A 26,217-nucleotide genomic window follows, 5' to 3' on the forward strand; every position below is an offset into this window, starting at 1 on the left:
TTACATACATTATTTTATTTGATGGTTACAGCAAAGCAATAATACCTTCAGATAGTATTATTATTGAAAGGGGATATAGTGTAGTAGAAAGAACGCTGGATTTGGAATCAGGAGAGAAAAGGATTCAATTATATCTTTGCTGGGAACCCTAGGTAAGTCACTTAATATCTCCCTGAGCCTCAGTTTCCTCATTTGTAAAATGAAAATAATACCTACTTACCTTACAGGGATGTTATAAAGTATACAAACCTTAAAACACAACATAAATATCAACTATTATTATCATTCCTAATTTACAGATGAAGAAAGAAGCTTAGTGAGCTTACATGATTTTGCCCATAGTCACAGAGCCAGAATCCAGGACAGCTAGGTAGCAAAATGGAGAAAGTGCCAGGTCTGTAGTCAGGAAGACAATTTTCTGAGTTCAAATATGGTCTCAGATACTTAACAGCTGTGTGACCCTAGATAAGTCACTGTTTGCCTCAGTTTCCCCATCTGTGAAATGAACTGGAGAAGAAATGGCAAACCACTCCAGTACCTTTGCTAAGAAAATTCCAGATGTGGTCACTAAAAGTCATAAATGACTGAAAATGTCTGTACAACAAAAGATTCAGATCTAGATTTCCTCTGACTCCATGTTTTTCCCCTCATTATGTTATGCTCCCATGAAAAGAGATGGCATTTATATGGCACTTCAAGGCACACAAAGTATGCCAGTCCAAGGGGAGCCTTGTTAACATGGCCCGTGGAGGTCTAAGGAAGCTATTCAATGGCCAGTCAGTGTGCTTTGATGCTTTTGGAATATTGTGTGCCTTCTTTATCTCCTGTTCTTACACAAAATCAGTGTAATCATACCTAATCCATTCATACTGATCTGTGCTATAATGTTCCATTTCTATTTGGTTTTTGCTGAGAGACCTGAAATACTTGTGGCACCAGCAAGTGGGTCACTCCAGCCAAAGGTTGTGGGTTCCAAGCAGAAATTAGGCAATTTTAGGTTGGTGAAAACTTTGTCAATATTTGTGTCACTATGTATCCCAGATTATGGAAATACTGGGACCTCAGTCACAGTCAAGAGGTGGCATATTTGTTCCTGTATGTTCTTTGTTCAATAAAATACCAATTTGAACATTAGCAAGTAAGTTTTCTCTGACTGCTGATTCCAACTTCTGATGCCCGAGAGAAACTATAATCTTGATATATTTGATATGGTCACACAAAGCAATGCATACATATAGTTCTTTAAGTTCTCCCCTGTATTTTTTCACTGACTTCACATTCTCCTAATTCCCTAAGGCAAAATTCTCTCAAGGTTTTCCTCATAAGTCCTTCTTCCCTTCTCTGATTATTTCTTGGCAATCTCATTCACTCTCCTGATTTCAACCACATGTACAAAGATGATTCTCACATCTACATTTTAAGTCCTGACCTTTATGCCAGACCTGCTACTCTTAACCTCCATCTGTAGGTCACCTCCAAGTGAATATTATATTGCTGCTTCAAATTCACCATCTTGAAAACTAAACCAACATCTTTCCATCTAAATGAGCTCCTTCTGACCAAAATTTCAGCCAACGACACCATTTGCCTGTTCTTTATAACTGAAAGCTTGATGTTTACCTTTGCCTCTTTCTTTTCTCATCCTCTCTTATTTCTAATCTTATAACCTCATCCTATATTCATCTACCAAGTCCTATTGTTGCTTGTAGATACCAAGACCTATTGTTCCTACTTCTATATCTCCTTTCCATTCCATCCTCCTCTTTTAGTCCATTTTTATTGCTACAATCCTATTACCAGCTCTTATTACCACTTAGCTTCTTTACAGGCCTTTCTACCTCTACTTTGTCATTCTATCTTTCAGAGTACCATTACACTTATTTTCATTAGGTATAGATCTGGTCACATTAAGCATTTTCCCCAAAAATTGTCATTCATGCTGTTGCCTTTCTTGGATAAAGTTCAACCTTCTTTGTCTGGGGGCCATGGGCCTTTCAGAATCTGGTGCCACCCAACTTTTCCAACCTCAACTCATATGACTTCACCTCTTATATAATTCATTCTCCAGGCACTGGCCTACTCTGTTTTCCTACATCATCCCTTAAAGCTTTCTGCCCATTCCTCTGGCTCAGTTAACTATTCCTGGAATGTTCTTGCTTCTTCCTACTAAATTCCAACTAATCCTTTATTGCTAAACTAAACTGCTATTTCTTCTCAGAGAAGCCTCCTTTGATCCTCTTTTGGTGGGTAACCCCCTAGCATTCTGTTTTATAAACATTAGTTAGTAATTCAGGGGGATAGAGTGCTAGGCCTGGAATAAGGATGACCTGAGTTCAAAACTAGTCTCAGATAACTGTGTGATTCCAGGCAAGTCACCTAACTTTTATCTATCTCAGTTTCTTCAACTGTAAAATAAATACAATAATAGCACTTAGTTCTCAGGGATGTTACAAAGATTAAATGAGATAATATTTGTAAAGAACAGTATCTGGCACATAGTAGGTGCTTAATAAATGCTTTCCTCCCTCCCCCTATTTAAAGTACATGTCATAGATAATAAGTGTGAGGTAATTATATAGGGGACTTGGATTCTAAGCACCCTAGTGTCAGGACAGAAGAGTCATAGTCATGTCTGATGGCCTGATGCTTGAGTTCTCTACCCCCCTCCCCCAGCATGGACATCTGAAGTATCAATGTGCCAGAGCTAGCATGATGTCACCACAGAGGGAGGAATTAGTGAAGCTTAAAAATCAAGCTTGGTAAGGAGAGTTGCCTTTCCATTTATTTATTTATTCATTCATTCATTCATTCATTCATTCATTCATTCATTTATTTATTTATTTATTTATTTATTTATTTATTTATTTATTTATTTATTTATTTATTTATTTATTTATATTTTTTTAACTGACCTTTGAATGAATGGTCTCTGCAGCTGCTCCCTCTGCTTCTTATCTTATCTGGTAATCTTTGGCAAGCAGTGGCCTGAGCCTGCTAAATAGAGAATCAGATCTATCCCTAAAGTTAGAAAGGCTGAGGCCCCTATCTCTCTATAGAGAAAGAATCTTTCTCTTTCTTTACTAATAAATGCTTATAAATCTGGCAATAAGCCTCCAGATTAATTTTTATTTATAATAATAACTATGACATGTTTATTTATGTTGTGAGATCTTTCCATTATACAATAAGCTTCAAGATGGTAGAGAACTTAACTTATCTAAATTTTTAACTCCTCCCCTTAATAAATATTTAATTGAATTATTTACTTAGAGTAGATCCCCATTAGAATTTTAACTTCTTTTACAATCACTCATCAAAATTTCTTTAAAAAACAAGAATATATAGTATGGAAAAATGTTTTACATGACTGCACATGTAAACTCTATATCAGATTGCTTTTCATATCTCAAGGGGAGGAAGGAGAGAAGGGGATGAGATAAGGACGGTGGGAAGGAGAGAGAATTGGGAGCTCAAAATAAAAAAAATGTTAAAATTGTACATGTAATTGAGGAAAAATAAAATATTTTTAAAATAGAACATAACATAAAGGGGGTTGTATTGTGCTTTTTTCCCCCTCTTAATATATATTCCTAAGACACACAAAGTTAGAAATAACTTAAATGTCCATATCTTGAGAGAGTGAGAAAGGAATAAAATAAGATAGCAGGCATTGTGCTTAGTTCTAGGTAGTGGTGTTTAGGAAAGTCAGGCAAAAACTGGAGAGGATTCAAAGGAGGGCAAGCTAGGATGCTGAAGAGTCCTGAGTCCATATTATGAAGGGATCAGTTGAAGGAAGAAGGGACATATCATCTGGAGAAAAGAACCGGATCATAGAATTAGAGATTTAGGACTGGAAGAAGCCTCAGAGGTCTTAACTCTAAACCCCTCATTTTATAGATGAAGAATCGGAGGTTCAGAAAAATGCCATATTTCACTTTCCATTTAGCCATTCATGCTAGATCAGCAGCACCCAGCAACAGACTTCTACAATCCAAGTCCTAGTCTCTAAGAAAGTTGTATTACTCCACTTTGGAATTCCTGCTATAGGGCAAACTATCTTGATTATCACAATTCTGTTTAACCCAGTGGTTCTCAACCTTTCTAATGCCGTGACCCCACAATACAGTTCCTCTTGTTGCAGTGACCCCAAACCAAAAAATTATTTTGGTGGCTACTTCAAAACTGTAATTTTGCTACAGTTATGATTCGGAATGTAAATACCTGATATGCATTATGTATTCTCATTGCTACAAACTGAGAGGTTGAGAACCGCTGGTTTAACCTGAGCTATCTATTTAGCTGGTTCCAGCCTGACTATACTTTATATACCAATCAACCAACTTAGGCCATTTTGATACCTGCCCTAATGCCATGTGCTTACATTGTTACTCTACCTTCTTTTCACCCCTTGTTCTAGGGATAGGAATCAAAACCCCACAAATACTTTGGGAAAGGGCAAGTCAGCTGACTGTCCTATGTCAACTGACTGCTCTATGGATCCTTCTGACTCTTTAGGTCAGAACCTCCTTTCTTGGTCACCACTTCCCTCAATGTATTGGTTGTCTCCCCAAATAAGAGTGGAAGTTCGTTTAGGTCAAGGATTGTTTATTTTTTTCTGTCTTTAGTGCTTAGTCCATTATCTGGCATATACATTTGTCTTAGTGTGCACAGTGCCTAGTACACAGTAGTTTAATAAATGCTTTCAAAGAGGCAATTTTAGGCTTACAGTGAGAAAAACTTTTCTAACTGGAGCTGTCTTAAAAGAAGAATTAGCTGCCTTGGGAGGTAGTTGATTCACTGTTTCACAAAAGTCTTTAAGCAGAACCTAGAAGACCACTGGTAGTAGATGTTATATTGATACATTCTGAATATAGGTTGAACTAGATGGCAGCTGAGGACCCTCCAAATGCCAATAGTATGTGGAAAATTTTTAGATTTTTATATAGTGACAATAGGCTTTTTCAAAGAAATATTGAAATTCATTTTGAAAAATAGATAGGCAAGAAAATCAAGACTAACTATGAACAAAAGAATAGGAAAAGGGAAGGCTTTTTCCTACCAGATTCTAAAATGTGTACATCCTCACAACTTGTGGCAAGATTAACATTTTGCTACTATCACTAGCCTTCAGAATGTCAGAATGCTATGAGCTTCTGTTTATGGATCTGCAAAACAGCCTTAAGTAACAGGTGTTTGCTAAGTGTGTCCTCTGAAAAGATGTCTTTATAAATGCCAAAGGGAATGAAGTGCTTTTACTGCAGGTATAAGTTTACTATCTGAGATATTCCAGCTCTCCACAATAAATTTACAATTAGGCAATAACAATACCATCTTTGCCTGATTTCTCTGGGATTTATTCCATAGCATTTCTCTTTTTCTTAGAGGAAAATTCATACTCTAGCCCATTTAATTCTCTCTCTCTTTGTGATTTCAGGGAGAGGGAAATGGAATTCTTGCCAGTTTTTCCCAGGGGATAGCCAACAGGAAGGATATTTTGATTATGTCCACTTATCTGGCCCAAATTCCAAACAAAAAGAGATCAGAAGTACAGCAACACATGTTTGTATCTGGCTATTTCCAGAATCTCCTATTCTTCTGTCTTTTGAAGTAGCTCCAACATGTATGAAATGATATTGTTTTCTTCCTCTTGCTAACATAAAAATTAGAAGAATATCAGTTCATAGGCAAGGTAGCTTTAATACTAGATTTCCATGGAATGGTTTACCACTAGGCTATTTTGCATCAAGAAAATTTATCATAAAGAGATAAACTAATGAACAGAGACAAGAAGAAAGCATTTTCCCAAATCTCAAATAATAGCCAATTGTTACTTAATTTTCAAAAACCGATCAAGACTCAATACAAGAAAATATCCTATAGCAAAGACTAGCAAAAAGGAATAAAGAAATCCTTTGCCCAATAGCAGGAGTGCAGAAGTGAATAGTTCTACTCATCTGTCCTCACCAAAGATAACACAATTCATTGAGAAAAGCAAGATATTGACTATTTCTCAGTTTTTAAAACTCATTTTTAAAAGAATATATTTATTGATGCCTTAAAAAACCAACACTTTGTACCTTCTGTTTCAGAATCAATAGTGTGTATTTATTCCAAGGCAGAAGAGTAGTAGAGGCTAGGCAACTGGGGTTAAGTGACTTTTTGTCCAAGGTCACACAGCTTGGATGTGTGTGAAGTCAAATTTGAACCCAGGACTTGTTGTGTCTCCAGGCCTGGCACTCTATCCCACTGAATCATTTAGCTGCTCCTATTTCTCAGATTTTAACCCATTTTTCACATCATAAGTATGGAAAGCAGAACTTTTCACTTTCTGGTACTTTGAAGAATCCATGTAAGGGTATATTGTTCACTTAATGTGACCCCTTGGCACTTTCTTAATGTATGCAATTCCAAAAATGTTAATGATGGATGTGGCTTAGGTCCTTTATTAGTACACTAATTCCTTGGTCATTGAACAATATGACCAGTTGTAACCACTAGTTAACTATGGGCTACCTGATTCTTAGTACCATTATCTCCTCTTCCTTCCACTTGACTATCTTCATTATGGAAACAGAAGAGGATCACAAGGCCAATTCATTAGTTGCTATGGACAAAAACAGATTTTCCCCACTTAAACTGTTCCTTCAAGATGCAGATGCTCTTTTAGATTACTCAACTGCTAATGTCCTCCTTCCCTCTACCTGGTCTTTGATTATCTTATATTTTTATTTTGCCTTTAGTCTGTGTATATTTATTATATCTATACTTACATATTTCCCCCAATAGAAGATGAGATTCTTGGGCAAGGATATGTTTCATTTATGTCCTTGTATTCTAGCTTCTTAGCACAGAACTTGGTATATAGCATGCCCTTAATAAATGCTCAGTGATTGAGTGATAATAGAACAATCTCCTGGTGATAAACAAATTTATATTTAGCCAGCTTGAAAAATGAGTCCCTAACTTTCAAGTCATTATAATTTGAAGAGCCCATCAGAACTTGTGCTCTACTAATAAAGCTTTGGAGAGCCTGAGAGCCTCTATATCACAATGACAGCTAAAGTGTGACTTCAGCAGAAGACTCTGGAATATCACTTTAAAACTCAAGATGCCTCTGGATAATTTTATCATATGCATCCTTTAAACTTTCCAAAAGAATAATGTCTTCTCCTCAAATTCACTAAGCACTGATAGTATGTCAGAGGCCCCTTTGAATAGAACTATAATTATTATATTGAACCTTCTCATCCTAGATTTCTTTCTTCCTCCTCCTGTCAACCCTATTCATTACTTGCTAAACCCTTCTTCTGGGATTCCTCTTGCACAGCTTTTGTATCCATCTCCTTTTCTCCATTCCTATAGCCAGCATTCAAGTTCATGCCTCCAGTTCATTACATCTCACCCTGACTAACCATCATATTTTCCTAAGTTATTTTCTTATTTTCAATCAATCTTCCATACCACCCCTAAAAAAGTCCTACTAAAGCATAGGTTTCAACATGCTACTGTCCTACTAAACTAACTTTTGGTGATTGCTTCTAGGCCTCTGCCCTACTTCCTCTAGGCTAAATTATAAACTCACCAATCCTGGCTCTCTATAACTGGGTTTCAAATGACTCTAGTAGCCTAATTTCATATTATTCTATCACATATTCAATGTTCCAGTCAAAATGTACTACCAGCTGTTCCTGAAATCAGCATTCCATTTCCTTCCTCCAATGCATTTGCAAAAGCTATTCCCCCCGTATATGGAATGTGATCCCTTCTTCAATTCTGCCTCTGAAAATCCATCTCTTCCTTCCAGGCTTAGATCAAACAGCATTTGTCAATGCTCTCTTTTTTTTTCAAATTAATATATATTTATTCATCTATACTGGATATTGGATCTATATCTATATATTGGATACCCTCAACCTCCTCCATCTCCACTCATGTACAGTCAGAATAAATCTCTCCAAAGGCAAGAGTTACACCATTTTTTGTGTTTGTAGCACTAGCACATAGCCAGCACAGAGAATATATCTCATAAATATTTCTTGGATTGAATTGAACTAAACCAAAGGGAGTTTTCTCTTTACCCTTTTTTGTTTGAAAGTGAATAGACATAGTCTAATGTGGTTTGACTAGATTCTTTTCCCTCATTCTATTTCATAAAGTAAATAAGTAACAAGTACAGATTCTCAAGTCAATACCTTATTGGATCAATATGGTGTTGAGAAACCCAAGAGAAAGGGAGAAAATACCCGTAGCAAAATAATCTTACCGATTTCACTTGTTCTTTGATGGCAGAAACTCTTGACTGTCGTTTTTAGGAAGCCTTTGAGCTGAGATAGTCAAATTATCCTAAAAGTCAAAGAGATATTTTATTGTTTTTCAAGATTGTGAAGGAGGTAGCCTAATCAAAACACAAATACATGAGCACAGCTATAATGAAGGAATTGTCTGAAAGGCAAAAGAAGATTACTGCAATGAACTTTTAGACAGAAGCAAAGAACCACAGCCCACTTTATGAGTGCCCATGAGTAGTGTTTCTTGACCTATTCCATTCACAGGTAATGCTAAAGAAGCAAAAGCTACTTCATGGACAGATCCAGTGAAGCGCTTGTTTTTCTTTTTTAAATGTTACAGTGCCTATACAAATCAGTATTGCTTCTTAAAAGAAATGGAACAAAGGCTTAGGGAGAAAAGAAAGCTAACTTGCTAGTACTAGATTTTAAGGATGAACCCTTCAGCAGATTAAGTTGCTTCCTTCCAGCTACCAGTTTTTTTTTTTTAAACCCTTCCTTACCTTCTGTCTTGGAGCCAATACTGTGTATTGGCTCCAAGGCAGAAGAGTGGCAAGGATTAGGCAATGGGGGTCAAGTGACTTGCCCAGGGTCACACAGCTGGGGAGTGTCTGAGGCCAGATTTGAACCTAGGACCTCCCGTCTCTAGGCCTGGTTCTCAATCCACTGAGTTACACCCAGCTGCCCCCTCGGCTACCAGTTTTAATTGCCATCAAAGATATCAGATAAGGAACTGTGGGAAAGGCTAGAGAAGATTTTTTCAACTGATTTTAAGTGGAAAAAAAACCCAAACATCTGTTGACAAGGTAGAGATTGTATACTTAAAAGCACTATGCCCATTTTCTCATAAATTTACTCTGTGGAATACCTGAGTGGCAAAGGAAGGCTCTATGACAATAAGAAGAACCTTACCTACCAATCATTATATGTAATGATCCTCTACTGTGGGCTCCAGTGTTGTCAAAGTTTTTTGGGTAATAGAGAAGTAGATGACAGCTCCTGCATTGGTGGGATTCAAGGCTTTCATGAGTGAAACAGCTAGTGAACAATATATGGGAAGAGAACCTGAAGTGAGATGCTGCATGTTCTATACTCTAAAGATGTTTCAGTTATCTGAAGGAGAGATTACTGAGGGGCGAATTTAATACCCAAGATGTTATGGAGTTAGATCTTGAAGAAAGTGTGGGATTTATGGTATTAGACAATATGATCTCTAATTTTCCCTCTTGTTCTACTCTAAAAATTTCCAGGGGTTCCCTCTTGTCTCTAGGATAAATAAGGAATACTCGGATTGGCATTTAAAGCCGGTCTGGTTAGCACTGACCTTTCCTGTTTTATCTCATTTCACTCACCTCCTCCTTCATTCACTTTCCTTTTCTCTAGTCCAATTGATTTAGCCCTATTACATGAGTTGACACTACCTCCTCAGTGGGATCCCCTTGGCTGGCCTGCATTCCTTCCTCACCTCGGCCTTGGAGTACCTTCCCTAAAAGCATAGTTCCAGTGCTACCTCCTACATGAGGTCATTCCTGTCTTTCCAGGTAGGTAGTGCTCTTTTCCTTTTGAAATGACTTCATTTTACTTTCTTCTTATATACTTGGGACCCATTAAATATAAATTCTTTGAGTGAAGGAGCATTTCTTGAAGACAGGGACTATTTCATTTTTGTTCTTCAATGAAATTCAGTTCAAGAAAGGTTCATTTAGTGTCTATCATGTAGCTCCCCAGTGCCTAGCATAGTGCTGTGTACACTGTAGGCACTTAATAAATGTTTGAATTGAAATGAATTTTGTGATGTAAACTAGAAGAAAAAAGACACATTTCATGTGTTAGTAATTTTTTGGGGGGGAAGCAACTCTGTGATTTGTAATATTTCTGGACTTAGATCCTTAGTGTCACTTTAGCTTATCTTTGTTCTGTCAATTCCTATCTTACTTGCTAGCCCACTCTTTGCTCTGGCATTAAAGCACAATTTGCTACTATATTCCAAAGTTCTAGACTATACTTTAAACATAACATTTTCATATTTTGTTTACATAATTTTGTGGGAGACCCTCTTTTTCTATCATTTTCTTCTTTACTTCTTTTTTTCTATATCTTCCACTTCACCTATTGAAACATAGCAGGGCACTATCTATGGACACAGTTAACTGAAACAGTAAATAAAAAGACATTAATTCTTAACTGCAGGGATACTTGAAAGTAATTGTCCTTCTACATGGATAGGTATTTCTACATTGATAGATATACTCATAACATTCTCTCTAGTTTTCTTACTTTCCATTATAGCTTCAAACCAAAAAATTTTATGCATAAAAATCAGTCTGAAAAATTCAATATTGCTTCAGATAATTAAGTTGGACTTTTCTCATTGGAATTAAAAAATGCAAACAACAAAGATTTGTTTCCAATATTTATCTGTTGACTATAATCCCATAATGCTTCATATAACTATAAGACTTCTAAGTCACATCTTAGTTCTTTAATATTAGAGGATATTGCCATCGACAGTATTTGCTGAATGCCACAGAATAACCACTGTATCCAAATAATAGTCATAAGTGAAATTATCTTCCAATGCAAAGGACAATTATATAACATAAAACTCATTTCTGAAGTATTTGATCATTTTGGGCTCAGTGCAACCAGTCATTTCAAAAGCAAGTCATATCATGTTCCATTCCCCATGTTTTTATACAGATAAAATCAAGTTAAAAAGAACATCAAGGACAGTTTTGCAGAGGAAAAGAAGCCACAGAATAGTACAGAATGGTCTTAAAGTCATGACGTGGAAGGAGGTAATCTTGTATCTTAGATGGTAAGGACTACTGAGCTGATTATATGTGAGGGTCAAGTATTATTGCCCTCTTTTTACCTATAGTCTCCTCCTTTGAGGTGTTATCTTCCAGAGTCCAACACAATGTCTTACTCTATATAACAGGCACTTAAGAATAAAAAAAATTAGTGAAAGGGCAAAAGTAGGTGTCGAGGGAAAGGATTTAAAGGAAGACCATAGCCATCAGCCCTGTTTACTTGGTAAAATAATATGAAAAACTTAGGGCACATTTTCTAATCTCTTTTCCAAGTGGGATGGAAAATAATAGTCATAAAGAAGGGATAGTAGTTCAAAAAGAGCCTGTTGCTAAAGGATGTTGTTGCCTCATCAGCATCTAGGGCATCCAAAAGAACTTTTAGTTTTCCCTGAGTGGGCAGTATGTGCATGACTGGTTCTTCCAGCATATGGTTTATTCTATGCTACCTAAATGCTTAAATGGTCTCCTATCGCTAATAACATGAATTGAAAGACAAATGCTGAGGGTAAAGATTATGTCTCTTTAGCCATGGAATAGAAAAATCTCTGCATCCTCTCTCTCCAGAGACAGGGGCTGAGTGCTACTTTACTGGATACAATGTTAAGGAACGAAGCACACAAATGAAAAGTACAAGTTCTTGGAGAGATCTGTTTCTCCTAATAACTAGAATTTTTCCAAGAAAGAAAAATGCTGTTTTCCTTCTTTTTTATATTTATGCCAGTAATGCTGACAATCTACCTGCCTGTGGCATACCACTGATTTCAGGTACCCCATAACATTCCTGGTCCCAAGTAATACAGAACTATTAAAGATACTTGATTTGAGAGAAATGAACACTGTGTTCCACATATTTGGGGGGAAAACTAATGTAATACTTATTTTTGTAGGGAGCTGGCAGAATCTCCAAGCAAAGACCTTCTGCTTTCAGTTTTTGCCAGTCTTAATTTTCATTACTCATTAATTCAATTCTTCAGTTCCCAAGATTCTGTAGAAGTTCTACTTAATTTTTCCCTTCATAAAGTTGGATGAGTAGTTGACAAATTTGCTATTTTGTTCTGACAAGCACTAATAAATAACTTCACCAAAACACAACTAGTAGATTGACTATGACTAACCAGATGCTAGTAGCTGAATCATTTCAAATTCATTACCAATTAAATTTCTCTATGAAATCTGGTTGTCAGAACTATTCTTGCTCTTTCCTTTTAATTATCAGCACAATGATTTGTCTCTAGCAGCTCAATAAATAAATGTCTGTCAAATGAATGAAATAGCTATACCTCAGGTCTTGAGTTATTGTTTTATTGGTTGTTTAGACTAAAGATAACCTTAAAGTTTAGATTTTAAATGTTAGTAATGCTAAAAATGTTACTAATGTAGATTAAATTTAAAAGTGTGTCATGGGCACTTTTTTGTGGGGAAGGGAGAGCTGGATATTAAATATTTATATGCATACTCCTAGACCAGAATTCCCAAAACTCCTGCTGAAAAGCATTTTTTGATCCTACAAAATATAAAATCAGTCTCATCCTCACCTAGAAAAAAACTCCATCAGGCAAATACATTCTTACCTCACGGATTAATCCCACTATGTTGACAATGATTTGTCTTAGTGTTCTGGCAGAGCACTGTCTCTGAAAGTCCACTGCTTTACTTTAAACTGGAATTGTTAGGGCACTGGAAGGGTGTCAGGAGAAAGGGGGTTTAGCAGAGCACAGTATGTCAGAGAAAAAGAGCCCAGAGAAACATTATTTTCTCAGCCTTGAACTTGCAGCCTATTCAATTACTGCTTAAAGGCATTCATACAATGCAATACCTCTGAAAAGAAGAGATCAGAGAGAAAAATTGTGGTTTTATCTGTTTCTCCTTTGGGGTGCCATTCAATTGGTGAAGTCATTGTTTTCATGTAGACTAAGGTGATTACTTTCATGTGGACTAGGGTGATAGCATACAAGAGGGAAGTTTTGCTATGAGGAAATGGACAAGAAACAAACATTGGAAGATGCTCTAAGAATGCCAAGTCAGTCTACACCTGGGCTTTTTATCTTTTCTCTAAGCCTTTGAGGATGGAAACATTTTAGTGGTGTTGCCAAAATTTTAGGGCATGTGCCAATTTACCAGGACAACTGGGTATAAACATCCCAACAAGTAGGATTAATTTTTTTCTCAATTTTAGTTCATAAAGACATTTAAGTCTCTTCAGAAAATAATCTGTGCAAAAAGTTCACAGTGCTATCTTTCTTTTTTTTTTTCCTGTACCAAAAAAAGATGTGTGATTAGTTCCTTCAAAGAACACGCAAACAAACCAGATACACCTGGTTTTGGAAGCAGCTGACTCAAATAAGTGGGACACAACTAGTACATTATGAGAGTATCCTGCCAACAATGAAGTCAGCCATCTTTTTGCAAGAGAAAGCAATTACCCCTTTTTGAATTTGGGCCAAGACTTTGTCAGGATCATAATCATAGAATTTGATTTGGAAATGTTGCAGAGGTCATTTGGTTCAACCATACCTATATGAAAATACCCATTACTGGTCTCACCACTTTTGCCTGAAGATGTTTCCTGAGGGAGAATTCCATTACCTCTTAAAATACTACATTCCATTCTATTAGGAAGTTTTCCCATCATATTTAATTACTAGGTAATAAATATTTTGTAATTTCCCAACAACTTGGAAGAATCTATTTCTATGATATTTTATAATCATCTTGCTCAAGCAATGCAAAATCAATATTGATGATAGTGAACTCAATTCTAAATAACCAAGCATCATTAAAGTAGATAAAAAAAAAGTATAAAAAGAGGAGAGGAAACATAAACAACAATGGAGGTACTTGCAGAGAATTGAACCTCCATTAATTATATATTCAAGGGACAGCTAGGCAGCTTAGTGGATAGAGAGCCAGGCCTGGAGATGGGAGGTCCTGATCTCAGATACTTACTAGCTGTGTGACCCTTGGCAAGTCATTTAACCTCAATGCCTAGCCTCATACTGCTCTTCTGCCTTGGAACCCATACCTAGTGTCAATTATAAGATAGAAGGTAAGGATTAAAAAAATCTATTCAAAAAGGACCAAATTTAGCTGAGAAGACCTTGAAAATTTCTTTTAATGCAAATACTCTAAGATAATAATTTTATATGACTATATTCATTCACAGTCATAAATACATAGACATTCAACACATTCCTGACTTTCAACAATTCAATGATAAGAACTGCACAACAAATGATATATTTATTTTAAGACCCTTACCTTACATTATTGAATGTTTTGACAACTAGAATTAAGTGGTTTCCCAGTGTCACACAGCCAGGAAGTGTCTGAGGTCATATTTGAACCCAGGACACCTCCTGTCTCCAGGTCTGACTCTCTATCCACTAAGCCATCTAGTTTCCCAACAAGTGATTATCAAATGCTTACTATATGTAAGACAATGTGTGAGGTGCTTGGGATGAAAAGACAAAAGGAAAAATAGTTCTTGCCTTTGACAAGTTTACATTCTCTTGGGGATACATTATGTACAGAAATAGGTGAAAACAAGCTATTTGGAGTGTGCTGGAAAGGTCTTTTAAAAAATTTAATTCTTTTAAATGAACAAAAGTTTTCTCTCACTATCCCCATGTGAAGGATAGATTAAAGAAGGAAGAAATTAAAAACAGGTTATTTCAATAGTTTAAGAGGGTCTTCGTTTTTTTTGAAGAGGAACAATGACTTGAGAAAGAATTGAATTGAAGTGAGGCAGAGTTACACAAAGATGTCAGTCTCAATTTCTCTTCCAGAGTCTCTGAAGTCCAATGGCAAGACAAAAGTCAAGATCACTGGTGATGCCATTGCCAGACAAGTGATAAATATCTAACTACCATGATACAAGGATAGCTCTGAATGTAGAGAAAATGGGGCATGTGGGAGAGATATTCTGGAGGTAGCATCAACAAACAGCCAATTAAAGGATATGAAAAATGAACGGAAAGGAAGAGTTAAGAAAGATTCTGTGATCATTCTCAGGAACAATGGGTTTTTGTGTTTTCCATAGGAACAGGGAAGTTTAAAAGAGGGACTGGTTTGGTGACAAAAGCAATGAGTTCCATTTAGACACATTGAGTTTGAGATACCACAAGACACAGACATATGTCTAGCCAAATGAGCTCAGGAGAGTAACTGTAGCTGGATATTTGCATAAAGATCATAATGGAATCCATAGGAATGGGTTTTTTCACTCAGTGCTTAGATCACTGAAAGGGTATAGAGGGAGAAGGAGAAGAGATTTGATGGGACAGACAGAGCCTTGGGAGACAGAAATTATTAGAAAGAGAACTAAAATGGATGAATGAATGAATGAAAAAGTATTTAAGTATTTACTATGTGACAGGACCATGCTAAGTGTTGCTGATACAAAAAAGAAGTCAAACAGATTGAAGACAGAGACATGAGGTGATTTAAGAGACAAGTTCTTGGAAAAGATAAGAAGAGATGAGATCAAGGGAACAAGTAGAGAAGAGATGACCTTGCCAAGAAGAACAATCACTGCTTCATTAAAAATGAGCAAAAAAAAAAAAGAGAGAGAGAGAGAGAACTGGTCATGATAACAGAATTTTGAGACATGAGATTGGGAGAAGGGAAGCTCATGATAAATGGCTTCTATTTTCTCAAAAAAGCAAGAGTTGAGATGCTCTACAGAAGGGGTGGAGGAAAGGGTAGTATGAGAAGCTGGAGGAGAGAAGACAAAGCTTGGAACACTGCTATTGGGAATGTGATACTGTTGTGCAGCAGTGAGGCACAGTTGAGGTTAGGTAACAAATTTGTAGTGGACCCAGGAAGCATTGTTATATGACTTCCTTTTGTGGCATTCTACAGGACATAAATAGGAATGAAATAGATAAATGGTTAGGGGTAAACAGGGTTAGGGTTTGGTGGAGTTTGGGTGGTGACAGAAAAAGGCAAAGAATTCAAAAGGGATGAACAAAAGGACAATGTATCACATCATTTAAAAAAACTTTCATCCTTTTTTGATTATGTGTATAAACAATTTTGAACAATTATTTTCTGACATTTTGTGATTCAGATTCTTTCCCTCCCTCCCCCCTCCTCAAGGTGGCAAATGGTCTATGATAGATTATATGAGTACTTTCATGCAAAACATATTTCTGTATTACCCACACTGTGACAGAAGACACATATCCCACATAAAACAAATAACTCATGAAGGAAAGTGAAAGATGGTATGATTTGATCTGCAATCAGATTCCAACAGGTCCTTCTCTGACTCAGGAGAGATTTTTTTTTTTTAAATCACAAGTCCCTTGGGGTTATCTTGAGAACCTTGATAATAGTTTAGTCCTGATCATTGTACAATATACATTGTTTCCTGGTTCTGCTCATTTCATTTTGCATCAGTTCATATGTCTTTTCAGGTTTTTCTGAACTCGTCTTGTCTGTCATTTCTAAAGGCACAATAGTATTCCACTACAACCTTATTACCACAATTTGTTCAGCCATTCCCCAATTGATGGACACCCCCTCAGTTTTCAGTTCTCTGCTACTACAAGGAGAGCTGTTAAAAATAGATCCTTTTCCCCTTTCTCTGATTTCTTTGGGATACAGTCCCAGTGTTGGTATTGCTGGGTCAAAGGGAATACACAGTTTTATGGTTCTTAAGAGTGTGGTTCCAGATTGCTCTCCAGAATGGTTGTGTCACTTCACAATTCCACCAGCAGTGCATTAGGGACAATGTATAATTAAAATAGATACTGATAGGGTCAAGATTGTGAAGTGAAGAAAGTCAGGCAAGAGCAGGGGTGATAGTCTAAGAAAGCAGTGGAGTGACAAGAAGTTGAGGTAAGGATGAAAAATAGGTTTAAGAGGAATCAGAGAGAGAAATGGAAGGATAGAAACCTAGGGTAAAACAAGAAGTTTCAAAGTTTGGGATTCTGGAGGTAGATGGTAGAACCAGTTATGGTAAAACAGTTTAATGGTGAGATCAATATGTGGCCAGGGTCAGGATGTCTGAAGGAACATCTGCATGTATACTGAAGTCCTTAAATATCAGAAAGGGGTTGTAATAGAAAGGAAGAATGTGAATCAGATATTAAACTCCTAGAAAAAAGAAAGGGCTAATAGATGATAGCAATAGGAACTTGGATAAGGGAAGAAGTTGCTCGATTAAGATGGCAAAAGAAAACCAAAACTATTATCTTATTATCTTGATTAATTGAGTTCCCAGTTAAATATATATGTATATATTAAATATGCATGCATTGTTCATATATAGTATACATGTGATATATATATATAAATAATTGAAGACTTTTTAATATATCTTTTTTAACACAGTAAAAGGGGAAATGAACTTGTTCTTTTAGTCTGATAAACAACCATGCAGAAAAATTACTTTATCTACAATAGGGAAAATTTAAAACTCTTTAGTACATTCTAAAAACAAATTTATTATTTTACACAGAAAAACCATTTATTTCTCAGGTAGAAAAAATGCAGGTGGTTCTCCTGGGCATGTTTTGGATTTAAAGTCAACAGTTACTTCATGGAAAGATGACAGACCAAAATATCATATTCAAAAACCTATAGGGCAGTTAGGTGGCTCAGTATATTGAGAGCCAGGCCCAGACACAGGAGGTCCTGGGTTCAAATCTGACCTCAGACACTTCCTAGCTGTGTGAACCTGGGCAAATCACTTAATCTCCATTGCCTACTTTTCTACTTTGGAACCAATACACAGTACTGATTCCAAGATGGAAGATAAGGGTTTAAAAGAAAAAAAAAACACAAAACTTATGTTCTTACAGAATATAGAATCAACAAAACTAGAATTTATTATTATATATTTACTTTTTATTATTAAGAAAACATTTTAAAATCACCTTAAATAAAATTTATTCTACAAAGGTACCTCCTTTGGGGTTTATTCTGATGTCAGTACAGATCCAGCCCAGTCTTCAACATCTAAAGTACTGGATAATGATGTTTGTTCAGGATGATGGACAAGATTTTCAATTAATAAGATTAATTTTTATTCGGAACACTAAAGTTGTAAAATATACTAATGCAATCCTCAGAATCAAAGAAACTGACAAAGAAGAGATCTCTGTGGCTATCTAGTCTAACCTATATTCAAAGAGAATTTATACTATGACAAAATTGACAGGTACTTGTTCAGTTTTTGCTTGAAGATCTATAAAGAAGAGAAATTTACCTCTTCAGGCAGATCATTTCACCTGGGCATCTCTTAATTGTTATAAAGTTTCTCCTAACATTAAGTCTCTGCAAATTTTCCTCAATAGAGGTTCTTCACTATGCCACAATATGAGTTTATAAGCCATTTAATTCAAAAATTAAAATACCCATGACATTCCATTCTAGAATTTTAAACTGAAATATCACTATTATATAATCATAGACTCAAGAGATGAAAGGACTATCTGGTCTAATGTTATCAAACTCAAATAGAAATGAATCGCTGCCAGTAGCATATTGACTTAGGAAACCATAAATTAACATTATGTTGTATTTTTATTTATTTTTGTTAAACATTTCTCAATCTTAATCTAGTTCAGGTTGCATTTGAGAGTTTTACACAGTAGAATGGTAGGCTGAATTTAGCATTTGTATAATCCCCTCATTTTACAAGTGATAAAACTGAGGCCCAAAGCAATTAATCAATTTATTCATGTTCAGATACTAGTTCCTAGCAGAGGATTTGAGTTTAGGTCTCTCAACTCCTGGTTCAGGGTTGTTGTTGTTGTTTTTTGACCAAGTTAAATCATTAGATCATGCCTTGGTTTCTTAAAACACAAAGTTAGTAGAATACAAAGATCAATGCAAAATTTCCCCTATAAAACCACATTATTAAAAAACACAAGTATTTTAATGAGAACAACGTGTAATCAGCAATAATCTGGTTACCCACTTGGAATTCAAAGTCTGTCCAAAAAGCAGCAAGCAACTAGATCTACAAGCAGATAGGACTACTTGACAAAGTTATCCAATAAAAATACCTGCTTCTTTGAGTCTGTTCCTTCTGATGTTTTAGACTGAAAAGATGAAAAGTGCTAGCTCACTGCTGTAGTTTTTCATTTGAGAATACTTTGATTATTTCATTATTTCAATAGTTAACTGTTTTTCCTATAAGGTCATATGGTATTTTAAAAATTTGCTAAAGATATATCTTGGGCTTAGTGCTACCTCAAGATCATAGCATCATAATAGATTTAGAGCTGGAAGAGACCTAGAAGTCTTTTGAGCTTCTTCATTTCGTAGATGAGGAAATTGGGACCCCAAATGGTAAAATAACTTGGCCAAGGTCTCCCAGAGAGTATTTGAACCCACACTAGCAGGGCTCAAATTAAGTACTCTATTTCACTGTAATTACATTGCTTCTAGTATCCTAAAAAAGAATAACAACAACAATAATACAATGAAATAACCTTGGATGGAGAGCATGTTTATAGGTAACCATTTGAAGAACTGAAAAAATTTAATGTGGATTGAATTATATATTATATGAATTCAACCATTGCCTCAGACCCCAATTTTTGAAGGTCAGGCAGTTTCTAAAGAATGTTACTGAGTAAGGTAATTACTCATAGGTATAATGCTGTTAGTCCTTGCTCCAGGTCTTTGGTGAAAATGGAGGCAACACCATTAGACCTATCATTTATTATCAGGTCACATAACCCTTATAATTAAATATCTAGCTCAGAGATTTGACTCAATCTGCTCTGTTAAATTCTGGTAGCTACAGAAACAACCTTAAAAATACATTAGAGGCCCACTGAATTTTTAAAGTAATTTTTAAAACAACAGGTTTGGAGGTTATAGGATCATATATTTAGGGATGCAAAGAACTTTAGAGATCATCTAAGCCAATGCTTTCATTTTAGAGATGATGAGTGAAACTAAGGCTCATTCAATGACTTGCCCAAGGTCACAGAGACTTGTGAGTGACAGAGTCAGGATTTGAACCTAAGTCCTCTAGACTCTACATCTTGTTCTTTTCCCACTGCATAATGCCGAGGTGAATTGGGATTCAATTGTGCTGAGAACTTAAAATATACGTCTAATATCTAAGAAGACTAACAAGAACTCATTTTAGTTAAGAAGGCTAGTAGAGAGTAAAAATGATTTATACTAGAGTGTACCTTTGGATGATGAAATTTACATATGATAGTTATCCACCTGTAAAAAAATCCTGCCATTATCATCCTGAATTTTCAAGGCTTAATAATCAAGCAGTTAATACGTATGTATTAATTGCCTATCAGCTGCCAGGTACTATGTTAAAGCTGGGCATACAAAAAGAGGCATAAGATAGTGTCTGCCCTCAGAGAGCTCCTAATCAAAAAGGGGATATCATAAGCAAACAAATCTGTATGAAAACACCATATACAGAGCAAATAGGATATAATTAAGAGAGGGAAGGTGCACCAGTATCAACCATTACTAGGATGTCTATTTGGGGAATTACAAAAGAGCCTTCAGTTGGTATGTTCCCCAACTGGTAAGTAAATATGACTGAGAGCTACCTGCCTGGCTCTGCAACTTCTGGTAGCAACGATTCCAAGCTAAAGGAGTTGTGTGGGTTGTTTTAATGACATGCCAAAGGAGTTGAGTTTCCCATTCTATTTCTATCTACATTACATTTGCTACCAGTGGCAAAAGGTAATTATCCCCCGCCCATTCAGGAAGCTCATTTCTGCTATAAGTCAACTTTGGACTTAGCTCTTGGACTCCCTTATCTTTTTTGTTCCCTGGACTTCTGCTGCAAATGGGAAAAATCCTTTCTACAAAATAAGGCTTACAAAATACTTTGATTTCCACAGCTTTGTTATATTGTAATGGACTAACATGCTGAATAATATTTCAGTATTATTGAAAATATTTTAGCTAGAGTCAAAATCTGGAGCATATTTTGTGCAGTGAATGATAGGATAATTCAGAATTCAATCTCAACCCCTTCTACTTCAAGGAAGAAAAGATTCCCAAATACTAAACAGGCTTGAGGGATTGGGGGGGGGAATAAAAATCAGTATCTCAGATGCTAAATGTTGGGTTCTCTGGAAGAGTGTGTGTATGGGGGGGTTTGGGGAGGGACAGGAATTGGATCAAGGATGAGAATAGGTCATAGACATGATATGAACTTAGAGAGATCATTGGCCTTGCTAAGGAGGAAGAGGCATTAAGTTTTAGGCTCTTACCCTCCTTGAGTTTCATTTTCTGCATCTAGAAAATAAAAAATTTAGAACAGATGACCTCTAACATTCTTTTCCATCTCCTATCTAAATGCCTATGATTCTATTGCCAAAGAAAGATGAGAAGGTAACTACCAACCTATATTGTCATCTATTTTCTCATCTTTTAAAAAATCTTAATGAAAATAATCCATACACATTTTAAGGACATGATTAATAAAGGAAGAGGTACGTTTTCATAAAAAATATTCCATAGCAGACAATATCTTTAGTCACAGAATTGCCTGGAAAGTGTAAAGAATAGAAAACCCCATTGTGTCTGATTATTTGTTAACTTTTCACTTCTGGTTTCAGTTCTTTATTTGAAAATGAGATGGTGGGACTAGATAACTCCAAAGTCCTTTCTAGTTCTAAATCTACAATCCAATGAGTTTATTTTTTTTTAAATGGACTTAGTATAACAAAATGCTGTCTTAAAGGATCTCTACGACAAGGTGTTTCCTATGCATGGTAAAAATTTTAAATGTAATAAATGTAAATGTAATAAAATTGATTATTAATATCAAAGAATGCATAAAACAAGAATATATGTATATGTGTGTGTACACATACAGACACAAGCCAAAAATGATTGCCACTGTCAGAGAGGCTTTTGTGAATGGAGTACCATATGAAGAGAGATGCCTTGTGAACTGAGGTACTGAGGATGACCCTGTGTTAGGAAGCTACTGTATTGACTGAATCAGTCTTTGGAACATTGTAGAACCACCTAAATAAGAGTCATCACCATTGGCTTAACCCTTTGGCAGATTTTGTGATTTCATATCTATGTGACCCTGGATCTCAGTTTCTTCATGTATAAATTGAGGGTGTTGAACTCAATGGTCTCTATGTCTATGAACCCACGATCAGTCAATAAGCATTTAATAAGCTCCTTCTATGTGTCAAGCAATGCACTAGGCACTCATGATACCAAAAAAAAAAGTCAAAACAGCTCTTGCCTTTAGGGAATTTACATCTGAAGACCAAAGAATTTAGTTCTTCAGTGTTTATTACCAAATACCCAAATTCTTATGGAGATACTTAGAAGTCTTTGGCTTTGGTGATAGAAAAGCCTGAGGAAAGAACTTAAGGGGTAATCTTAGAAATGTGCACTAAACTTAGGTGTTTACTTATATTTATATTTTAGTTTTCTGACCAGAGAGGTAGGAATCTAAAAAGGAAAATCAAAGTAGTAGGATACACAGAACCCTAGTACCACAGACTTGGATATACTGTATATTAAAGTATACTCTCCCAAATAGCCACATATAGTAAAAGTATGATATGGCATGATTAGCATCTGGGACAGGCACTATTTTTGTCTCCTGTGATGTTGGTAGTGCACATATACTATAGTGCTTCACTTGTTTTTTTCCCCTAGTAGTAGCAATGTGTTTGTACTCAGTCAATCCATGCTCTTGTCAAATCCTTCTTGTAATCTCCAAGAGAAATGGGCTGCCTAGGGTGGAGGTGGGTTCCTCTCCTCACTGGAAATCCTCAAAAAGAGACTGAACAATCATCTGTAGGATATAATATAGAGGGAAAGGACATGACGATTAATTGTATTATGGTTCTTCTCATCACTCCTCTAGCTTCCCAGGCCAAAATACCCTTCCCTAGCCACCATTGCTTTATGTATCCCTCCACAGAATGTAAGCTCCTTGAGGGCAGCAATTGTCTGGATCTCTCATATTTTATTCTCATTGCTTAGCACACCAGGGCCTGGCATATGGTTTAATATTTAATATTTTTACTCATTTATTCATACAGGGAATCCTTGTTTAAGCACAGGTTGGTCTAAATAATCATAAAATTTCTTCCAACTCTGAGACACTTGGATTCTATAAAGAAAGAAGCTGAAGGTAGCCTCTGTCAAATTTCTCATAGATTTGTTAACCTTGTAAAAATGCTTTAGGGTACACATCACCTTAACATATGCCTAAGGATAGGGTTTTTGGCATGGGACAAAGAATCGATATTATCTATAACTATTGCAGAAGGTCATTTTGTTTGGACATTACTACCAAAGATATTCTTCCTCTTCCAAAGCAAAGAGGAAAAAAAACCTTACATGTGTAAAACCACAATTTTCTCGTTTTCCTCATAATCTCAATAAAGTTTATGTTGTTATTATGACACCCATTCTCTCCTGCAGAATACTCACTTATCTCAGCAAGTTTTCTTGGCCTTCATTAAAACTCAAGTTAAATCCAGCCTTCTGCCACCTACTTCTCCCCTGAGCACACTTCTGTTCATGCTCTCTGTCTAAACTCTGAGCAAGAAGTAGTTCTTTCTTCTGAACAATGTCATAGGTGCTTTATAAAGAAGCAGTACTATATAAAAAAGCAGCATAAAGGCAGGTGTGAAAGAACGTAAAACAAATACATTAGGGAGTGAATATTTGTATTAAAGAAGGATTCTTCCTTTACTGAACTTGCTTTTACAGCAATGGTAATCATTTACAGATCAATAATTACCAAAGGTGGATGGGGATAGGAGGATAGGAATTGGGGACTTAGGAGGGACAGAAGCAGGGTTCATAACTAAAGTCTTAGAAACCATTGCTTTTTGAAGATCAATCTATCAGACATTAAGACAATGAATTTCTGTTATAATGTAGAGAAAATGTTTCCATTTGCCAGAGTGCTTTATCCAACTTTAGTGGGCATTTATTACACAAAACTAAAGTGTATCTGGAAGCAGCTAGATGGCTGAGAGGATGGAGTGCTGGGCCTGGGTGCAGAAAGAACTATGGACAAGTCACTTAACCTTAGATTCCTCAACTGTAAAATGGGGATAATAATATCTGGAGAAGTCATGTAATCTGTTTGCCTTAATCCCCTGGAGAAGGAAATGGCAAACCATTCTAGTATCTTTATCCAAGAAAACAATGTGGACAGTTTGGTCCAAGGGGTCACAAAGAGCAGGACATGACTCAACAACAACAACAACAAGCATACCTGCATATTTCCATTCACTAGCACAGGAATGGGCAATCTTTCTAAGCTAATAAGTCAAACTACATAAAGATTAAAAATAAATGCTCCAAGTACCAGTATAAGAATCACCATCTGCACAACTAAAAATATTATAACTCACTGATAATATTGGTGTAATGATTTATTAATAACATCAAAACACTATATCCATAGATATTATTTGATAATACTAAAATTTAATGGGAATATTGCTTCTGCAATATTTTCATTTATCTCTTGGTTTATAATGTAACTCTTTCAGCCTTCTTCCCTACATACTTTTCCTTACCTCAACTATCTTTCTTCCATTCTTGCCTTGCATTCAGGAGGCACAATTTGCCATTCCTCCACCCTCACACTTAGTAAAATGAGCATAAAGGAGAAACTGAAACTCCTCAAAGAATGTTATAAAGAAGAAATGTTCATGGTTCCCAAAAATCTTAGCAGCACCTTTGCTCTGTTCAAAATATTTCAAAATTACTGTTTTGTTTTAAGTTATACCTATTTGGAGAGTGACAAAATATCTGGCTTGCAAGCTATTAAAATTCATTAAACATTATTATTAAGTATCTAATGGACAATGCATTATTCTGGAAGTTAGGGAAATATATAGTAAAAAAAAATTTTAATGGTCATTATCCTAAAGGAACATATAATCTAAAAGTCATTCTGTTTTTCATATTTACACTACCACTTCTCAATCAAATAACAGATAATTTATTCAATGCCTACAACTCCATGGCAGACATTGCTAGATTGCTGATTTGTGTGTGTGTGTGTGTATGTATGTATGACAGAGAGAGAGAGAGAGAGAGAGAGAGAGAGAGAGAGAAGGAGGTAGGATGGAAAGGAGGGAGGGAGGGGGAGAGAGCGCATTGGGAATGGGGCAACATGGAGATACAAAAGTATAAGAATGAGCTTTTCCTCAGGGACTTTATAATTTGGTTAAAGAGACAAGACAATGAATATATAATAAGAAAATTGCTTAAGAACAAAGAATTAGGTATTAAATGTTGTAGTATAAGGGTATATTTACATATCCAGTGAGTGGCCTGGGAAAGAATCATGAAGTATCAACTCAACCCTTGGCAACTTAGATTTCGATGGGGGAGGGGGTCTTGAAGTGGAGGAAAAGGGATGCGATTCCAGGAAGGGGAACAGCTGAACAATTTCATGTAACTAGAATGAGCATGATATACTCGGGACACAGAGAAGAGACTGGCCTGATGAAAGGGAAGAGTTCAAATTGAGTAGTGTAAAATAGAAACATATTCTATCAAAGTTTCAGGATATCACTTACAATTTGAATTCCAGTAGTCAGCTTGAGAACTAGAGTAGGGTGTATCCTGCATATGCAATACACTTAAAATATTAGTTTTATCTCATAAGGGCTTCTTCATATGTGGAGCTGATAAAAGGCTGAGAAAATGGGAAGCATTTATTTTGTCACTTAGAGTCCCATCCATGATATCAGAGACAAGCATTCTCACTTGCCAATTTTACATTACACAGAGCACCCTGGTGACATCTAACTAGAAGAATATAATCATCTTAAAAAATGAGACTTCTGTATTTAGCTCACTTTAAGGAAAACTGCTTTCCATGTCAGCTCTACATCCTTTCCAAGATCCTAAAAATCTTATATTCTCTCCTTCCATAGCTTGCCACTGTCCTTTAGGGGGACAGATGCTTTGCAGGGATATACACAGTTCTCAAGACTAATTTAAATGTAGTAGTTCAGATTATGTGACTTTATTTTTACTCTGATAGAAATGTTAGCCAGTGCCTTTTTGATTATGCCCTCATATCAGTAATGTTACATGTCTCATTTTAATGGAAATACTCTCTTAAAGAAATTTAAATTATAGTAGTATGTTCAGTAAGTGCCTGT

At 36.0% G+C, this 26,217-nt stretch overlaps 1 protein-coding gene across 5 annotated transcripts in view; it reads right to left on the bottom strand.

The window, feature by feature from the left end:
* ABHD2 (abhydrolase domain containing 2, acylglycerol lipase) overlaps positions 1-26,217 on the bottom strand; it is a 121,935-nt gene that overhangs the window by 81,427 nt on the left and 14,291 nt on the right. The window contains exons 2-4 of one of the 5 annotated variants that reach the window (XM_056806601.1): positions 22,750-22,868; positions 8,264-8,343; positions 2,913-2,994 (exon numbers count right to left, since the gene is read on the bottom strand). The gene's annotated coding sequence lies outside the window, so the exon portion shown is untranslated. The remainder of the gene's footprint in view (positions 1-2,912; positions 2,995-8,263; positions 8,344-22,749; positions 22,869-26,217) is intronic. The other 4 variants (XM_056806594.1, XM_056806588.1, XM_056806586.1 and 1 more) reach the window with 4 other exon arrangements.

The sequence above is a fragment of the Monodelphis domestica genome, chromosome 1, assembly GCF_027887165.1.
Source record: "Monodelphis domestica isolate mMonDom1 chromosome 1, mMonDom1.pri, whole genome shotgun sequence".
NCBI lineage: Eukaryota > Metazoa > Chordata > Mammalia > Didelphimorphia > Didelphidae > Monodelphis > Monodelphis domestica.